This window comes from Triticum urartu, chromosome 3A (genome assembly GCF_056163025.1).
Source record: "Triticum urartu cultivar PI428250 chromosome 3A, HENAU_Tu73, whole genome shotgun sequence".
NCBI lineage: Eukaryota > Viridiplantae > Streptophyta > Magnoliopsida > Poales > Poaceae > Triticum > Triticum urartu.
Genome location: NC_141875.1, coordinates 483,696,575 through 483,704,951, shown reverse-complemented (window position 1 = coordinate 483,704,951; position 8,377 = coordinate 483,696,575).

The window sequence follows — 8,377 nt, the reverse complement described above, 5'->3', positions numbered from 1 at the left end:
TTACTTAATGAAGCACAAGTCTGAAACGTTTGAAAAGTTCAAGCGATTTCAGAGTGAAGTTAAGAACCATCATAACAAGAAGATCAAATTCCTACGATCTGATCAATGAGAATTTCTGAGTTATGAGTTTGGCAAACACTTAAGACATTGTGGAATTGTTTCACAGTTGAAGCCACCTGGAACACCACAGGGTAATGGTGTGTCCGGACGTCGTAATCGAACCTTATGAGATATGGTGCAATATATGATCTACCTCTATTATTTTGAGGTTATGCATAAGAGACAGCTGCATTCACTTTAGATAGGACACCATATAAGTCCGTTGAGACGACGTCGTGTGAACATTGGTTTGGCAAGAAACCAAAGTTGTCGTTTCCTAATGTTTGGGGCTGCGATGCTTAAGGCTTCAGCCGGAGAAGCTCGAACCCAAAGAGGACAAACACATCTTCATAGGATACCCAAAGGTGACAGTTGGGTATACCTTCTATCTCAGATCCGAGGGCAAATTGTTTGTCGCTAAGAACGGGTCCTTTCTCGAGAAGGAGTTTCTCTCAAAAGAATTGAGTGGGAGGAAGATAGAACTTGATGAGGTTGTCGAACCTTTACTTCAACCAGAGAGTGATGCAACACAGAAAGATGTTTTCTGTGGTGCCTACGTCTGTTGAATAGGAAGTTAATGATAGTGATCATAAAGCTTCGGATCAAGTTGCTATCGAACCTCGTAGGTCGACAAGGATATGTACTACTCCTGAGTGGTATGGTAATCCTGTCTCAGATATCATGTTGTTGGACAACAATGAACCTACGAGCTATGGAGAAGCGATGGTGGGCCCGTATTTCGACAAATGGTTAGAAGCCATGAAATCCGAGATAGGATTCATGTATCAGAACAGAGTATGGACTTTGGTGGACTTGCCCGATGATCAGTGAGCCTTTAAGAAGACGGACGTGGGCGGTAATGTTACCGTCTATGAAGCTCGACTTGTGGGAAAGAATCTTTTCACAAGTTCAAGGAGTTGACTATGATGAGAATTTCTCACCTGTAGCGATGCTTAAGTCCGTCGGAATCATGTTAGCATTAGCTGTATTTTTCGATTATGAAATCTTACAGATGGATGTCAAAACAATTTTTCTTACCAGTTTTCGTAAGAAAAGTTGTATGTGATACAATAAAAGGTTTTGTCGATCCTAAGGATGCTAAAAGGTATGCTGGCTCCAGCAATCCTTCTATGGACTAGAGCAAGCATCTCGGAATCAGAATATATGTTTTGATGGAGTGATCAAAGCTTTTAGGTTTATACAATGTTTGCTAGAAACTTGTATTTACAAGAAAGTGAGTGGGAGCACTACAACATTTCTGATAAGTATATGTGGATGACATATTGTTGATCCGAAATAATGTAGAATTTCTGGAAAGCATAAATGGTTGTTTGAAGAGTGATTTTCAAAGGAAGACCTGGATAAAGCTGCTTACATATTGGGCATCAAGATCTATAGAAATAGATCAAGACGTCTGATGATACTTTCAAAGAACGCACACCTTGACATGTTTTTGAAGGAGTTCAAAATAGATCAGTCAAAGAAGGGGTTCTTACCTGAGTTGTAAGGTGAAGTTGAGTAAGACTCGAAGATTGACCACGGCAGAAGAAAGAGGAAGGACGAAGGTCGTCCCCTATGCTCTTGTCATAGGCTCTATACGGTATGCCATGCTGAAGTACCGCACCTATTGTGTGCCTTGCCACATGTCTGGCAAGAGGGTACAAAGGTGATCTAGGAGTGGATCACTAGATAGCAGTCAAAATTATGCTTAGAGGAATAGGGAAATGTTTCTCGGTTATGGAGGTGATAAAGAGTTCGACATAAAGAGTGACGTCGATGCAAGCTTAACACCTATCCGGATAGCTTTGAGTAGAGATACCGGATACGTATAATGGAGCAATAATTTGGAATAGCTCCAAGTGGAACGTGGTAGCAGCATCTACGATATGACATGAAGTTTTGCGAAATACATAGGGATCTGAATATGGCAAGACCCGTTGACTACAACCTCTCTCACAAACATAACATGATCAAACCCAGAACTCATTGAGTATTAATCACATAGTGATGTGAACTAGATTAGTGACTCTAGTAAACTCTTTGGATGTTGGTCACATGGCGATGTGACCTGTGAGTGTTAATCACATGGCGATGTGAACTGGATTATTGACTCTAGTGCAAGTGGGAGACTGTTGGAAATATGCCCTAGAGGCAATAATAAATTGGTTATTATTATATTTCATTGTTCATGATAATCGTTTATTATCCATGCTAGAATTGTATTGATAGGAAACTTAGATACATGTGTGGATACATAGACAACACCATGTCCCTAGTAAGCCTCTAGTTGACTAGCTCGTTGATCAATAGATGGTTACGGTTTCCTGAACATGGACATTGGATGTCGTTGATAACAGGATCACATCATTAGGAGAATGATGTGATGGACAAGACCCAATCCTAAGCCTAGCACAAAGATCATGTAGTTCGTATGCTAAAGCTTTTCTAATGTCAAGTATCATTTCCTTAGACCATGAGATTGTGCAACTCCCGGATACCGTAGGAGTGCTTTGGGTGTGCCAAACGTCACAACATAACTGGGTGGCTATAAAGGTTCACTACATGTATCTCCGAAAGTGTCTGTTGGGTTGGCATGAATCGAGACTGGGATTTGTCACTCCATGTGACGGAGAGGTATCTCTGGGCCCACTCGGTAGGACATCATCATAATGTGCACAATGTGACCAAGGAGTTGATCACGGGATGATGTGTTACGGAACGAGTAAAGAGACTTGCCGGTAACGAGATTGAACAAGGTATCGGATACCGACGATCGAATCTCGGGCAAGTACAATACCGCTGGACAAAGGGAATTGTATACGGGATTGATTGAATCCTCGACATCGTGGTTCATCCGATGAGATCATCATGGAACATGTGGGAGCCAACATGGGTATCCAGATCCCGCTGTTGGTTATTGGCCGGAGAGTTGTCTCGGTCATGTCTACATGGTTCCCGAACCCGTAGGGTCTACACACTTAAGGTTCAGTGACGCTAGAGTTGTTATGGGAAATAGTATGTGGTTACCGAAGGTTGTTCGGAGTCCCGGATGAGATCCCGGACATGACGAGGAGCTCCGGAATGGTCCAGAGGTGAAGATCGGTATATTGGACGAAGGGTATTGGAGTCCGAAATTGTTCCGGGGGTACCAGGTGATGACCAATGTGTCCGAAAGGGGTTTTGGAGGCCCCGGCAAGCGTTGGGGGGCCTTATGGGCCAAGGGGAGAGGGCACATCAGCCCACTAAGGGGCTGAGCGCCCCTCCCACCCCATCTCACGTAACCAGGAGAGGTGGGGGCGCCACCCCTAGGGCAGCCGCCCCTCCCGGCTTGGGGGGCATGTTTCCTAGGGGGTGGGGGCGCCCAAACCCATCTAGGGTTTCCCCTGTGGCCGCCGCCCCTCCCCTAGGGAACCCTAGGGCGCCTCCCCCTCCTCCCTTCCCCCTATATGTAGTGAGGGAGAGAGAGGGCAGCCGCACCCTTCCCCTGGCGCAGCCCTCTTCCTCCTCCAACACCTCATCCTCCTCCGTAGTGCTTGGCGAAGCCCAACCGGAGAACCACGAGCTCCATCACCACCACGCCGTCGTGCTGTCGGAGTTTTCCCTCAACTTCTCCTCTCACCTTTCTGGATCAATAAGGAGGAGACGTCTCCCAACCGTACGTGTGTTGAACGCGGAGGTGCCATCCGTTCGGCGCTAGGATCATCGGTGATTTGGATCACGACGAGTACGACTCCATCAACCCCGTTCACTTGAACGCTTCCGCTTAGCGATCTACAAGGGTATGTAGATGCACTCTCCTCCCCCTCATTGCTAGATTACTCCATAGATTGATCTTGGTGATGCGTAGAAAATTTTAAATTTCTGCTACGATCCCCAACATGAGCTCAGTCGAATCTCCTGGAGCGGTATCATCGGTCCCTGCATCTGGTTTTGAAGTAATCTGTGAGTCACGGGGACTCAGCAATCTCACACCCTCGCGATCAATACTATTTAAGCTTATAGGTAGGGTAAAAGTAAGAGGTGGAGCTGCAGCAAGCACTAGCTTATATGGTGGCTAACATACAGAAATGAGACCGAGAAGAGAAGGCAAAGGCACGGCCGAGAATCTATGATCAAGAAGTGATCCTAGAACAACCTACGATCAAGCATAACACGAGACCGTGTTCTCTTCCCGGACTCCGCCGAAAAGAGACCATCACGGCCACACACCCTGTTGATTCATTTTAATTAAGTTTCAGGTTTTCTACAACCGGACATTAACAAATTCCATCTGCCCATAACCGCGGGCACGGCTTTCAAAAGATCAAATCCCTGCAGGGGTGTCCCAACTTAGCCCATCACAAGCTCTCACGGTCAATGAAGGATATTCCTTCTCCCAAGACAACCCGATCAGACTCGGAATCCCGGTTACAAGACATCTAGACAATGGTAAAACAAGTCCAGCCAAGCTACCCGAATGTGCAGACAAATCCCGATAGGAGCTGCACATATCTCGTTCTCAGGGCACACCGGATAAGTAATCCATACAACTAAAACCAGCCCTTGAGCTTCCCCGAGGTGGTGCTGCAAGGGGCTCTAGTTTGGACCAACACTCAGAGGAGCACTGGCCCGGGGGGGGGGGGGAGGGGTTAAAATAAAGATGACCCTCGGGCTCCGGAAACCCAAGGGAAAAGAGGCTAGGTGGCGAATGGTAAAACCAAGGTTGGGCCTTGCTGGAGGAGTTTTATTCAAGGCGAACTGTCAAGGGGTTCCCATTATAACCCAACCGTGTAAGGAACGCAAAATCAAGGAACATAACACCGGTATGACGGAAACTAGGGCGGCAAGAGTGGAACAAAACACCAGGCATAAGGCCGAGCCTTCCACCCTTTACCAAGTATATAGATGCATTAAAATAGACAAGATATAATAATTATATCCCAACAATAAAGATATTCCAACAAGGAACAAACTCCAATCTTCACCTGCAACTAGCAACGCTATAAGAGGGGCTAAGCGAAGCGGTAACATAGCCAAACAATAGTTTGCTAGGACAAGGTGGGTTAGAGGCTTGACATGGCAATAAGGGAGGCATGATAAGCAAGTGATAGGTATCGTAGCATAGGCATAGCAATAGAGCGAGCATCTAGCAAGCAAAGATAGAAGTGATTTCGAGGGTATGGTCATCTTGCCTGCAAAGTTCTCCGAGTTGACGTTAGCTTGATCCTCGTAAACGTACTCAACGGGTTCCTCGATCACGTACTCGTCTCCCGGCTCTACCCAAAGAAAGAACACAAGCAAAGGGATACACAATCAACCACGGTGCAATGCACAAGCAACATGATGCAAAACATGGCATGATATGCGGGATGTGATATGCGATGCATATGCATGTTTCGGAAAGGAAAGATTGAACATGGCCTCAACTTGGAAATCCAAGAGTGTCACTGGAAAGATGAGTTGATTTCGGTCGAAATTGATATAAAGATCACCGGAATCAGACGCACGGTTTGCAAATGACAAGCAAAACAAAATATGGCACCGATCTGACATTAACAGCACGAGGCCATCTAAATGCATCAAGAACAACAAGCTACTGCACTCTAACATAAGAACAAAACACATGGCAGGGATCCACTCAAGATGCTTGACAAAAGATGAACACTGATCTACGACTAATTCACTCAATAGCAGGTTCAAACAAGCATGGCAAAATTGCAAAAAATATCAGGTTACAGACTTAGTGAAAATAACATGTCAGGAATTTAACATCAGGAAGCAATGTTTAGAGCACAAAAACAACATGCTACAGGAACATAACATGGCAAATCAAGGAATGGCATGAAGCTACACAAAGCACATAACAAAAGTCCCTTACTGACCATAAGCCAAAAGGGATCAGAAAATACAATGGCAACCATGTGAACATAGCAATTATCGTTGACAGATTCAGACTTAGAAGAAAACTGGAACATGGCAAAACAGATATTAAGTAGGCATGTTAATGAGCTCGATGCACTCACCACAAGGCATTGCATGACAAACTAAGCATACACCCAGCAAGTAGACATGGCATAGAAGCTAAATATGGCAAGAACAACCTCATAGCATGCACGGATAAACTATAACAACCTCGGCAAAATTGCTTAACATGTAAACAATCTGCCAGGAACATTTTATAGCAAAAGTAGAGATCGATTGAGTCAAGCTAGGGTGCTCCATAATTACAAACAAAGACATGGATGGATAGAGCATAACATTATCTCAAAATGATCCTTACTGAACATGCTCAAAAGAGGTATGGATCATTCTGTAGCAACATGAATACATGGCATAAAAATATTAACAGAGCAAAGACTTAGAAGATTTCTAAGTCCCTGAAAACAGCAACATTACGAGAGCTACTTTGCATGCTTGTGCTAGTCACCACAAAGATCACAAAAATACATGGCATACACCCTTGTAAAGATGGCATGGCATACTTCAAAACTCATGTAGGGCTCAAGTTCATAGGAGGCACACATTAAACATGGCAAAAATGAAAAATGTCCAAATACTGATAAGAATCTGAAACTAATATAAACTAGCACTCTTGCAACAGCATTTAGGGCATCAAGATGAACTCAAATGAACATGGTGCAATGAGACGAAATGAAGTACTCGTCGAGGCGAACAATTCGACATGATACACGCCCAAAACGGAGCCACGGGTGCAGAGTTATGACACGATGAAAAATGCATAAAATATTGGGAATTAGGGCAAAATTCAACCCTAAACCGAACTAGATCTGGATCTGCACGTGGTTCGAGGCCGACCGGAGCTTCTCGCCGGAGTCGGCGCCGGAGTACGCCGTGGACTTGCCAGAGAGAAAAGGGGCGGCTGGCCGGAGCTTGGGACGACGCCGGGAAGGAGCTGCGTCCACTGCGGCGGCGAGCGGCGAGGGGGAGGACGACGGGCGGCGGCGACCAGTGATATGGTGGCGGGGACGGCGATGGCGAGGCGGTGGAGCAGTGGAGGTGCGGCACCGGGCGGCGGCGATCGAGGGCGCGGGAGACCCGGGCGGCGGGGCGGAGCGGATCGGGGGCGCGGGCCAGGAGGGCCGGCGGCGGAGGGAGGAGGCCGGGACAATGGGGAGGCGCCACGTGGCGGCGGCGGGGCAAGTCGGACATGTCCGGCCTGAAGCGGACGTGTCCGGCGGCGAGAGGTGGTAGGAGACTAGGTTAGGGTTGGAATGATCCGAAATTTCGGGGGGAGTGACCTTTTTATAGGTAGAGGGAGCTAGGAGGCTCCAAATTGAGCACGGTTTTCGGCCACGCGATCATGATCGAACGACATAGATGATGGAGGGGGTTTAGGTGGGTTTTGGGACACTTTGGAGGGGTGTTGGGCTGCAACACACACGAGGCCTTTTCGGTCCCTCGGTTAACCGTTGGAGTATCAAACAAAGTCCAAATGGCACGAAACTTGACAGGTGGTCTACCGGTAGTAAACCAAGGCCGCATGACAAGTCTCGGTCCAATCCGAAAGCGTTTAACACCCGCACACGAAAAGAGGTAAAAGGGGGCACCGGAGGACATAGGAGCGCCGGAATGCAAAACAAACAACGGGGAAAATGCTCGGATGCATGAGACGAACATGTATGCAAATGAGATGCACATGATGACATGATATGAGATGCATGACAAAGACAAAAACGAAACAAAGACAAAAAACCCGCCAACGAGGAAATAACATAACTTAGTGCCAGAAATGGCAAGAGTTGGAATACAAATATGGCAAGTTACATACGGGGTGTTACAACACTCCACCACTACGAAAGGATCTCGTCCCGAGATCTAGGACTCGAAAAACTCTAGGAATTCGGAACGGAGGTGGTCCTCGCGTTCCCAGGTGGCTTCACGGTCGGAATGATGTGACCACTTGACTTTCAGGAATTTGATAGACTTGTTGCGAGTCTTGCGCTTAGTTTCTTCAAGAATAGCAACGGGATGCTCATGATAAGGCAGGTCTTCCTGGAGATCAATCTCTTCGAAGTTGATGGTGCGGTCAGGAGTCTTGAAACACTTGTAGAGTTGAGACACGTGAAACATGTGGTGCACGTTTGCAAAGTTGGATGGAAGCTCAAGTTGATAGGCGAGATCACCTCTTTTGCCCATGATCTTGAAAGGACCCATGTATCTAGGGGCAAACTTCCCTTTGATACCGAAGCGATGAGTACCTTTCATTGGAGAGACGCGGAGGTAGACATGGTCTCCGATCTCAAAAGCCAAGTCACGATGCTTGCTATCATAGTAACTC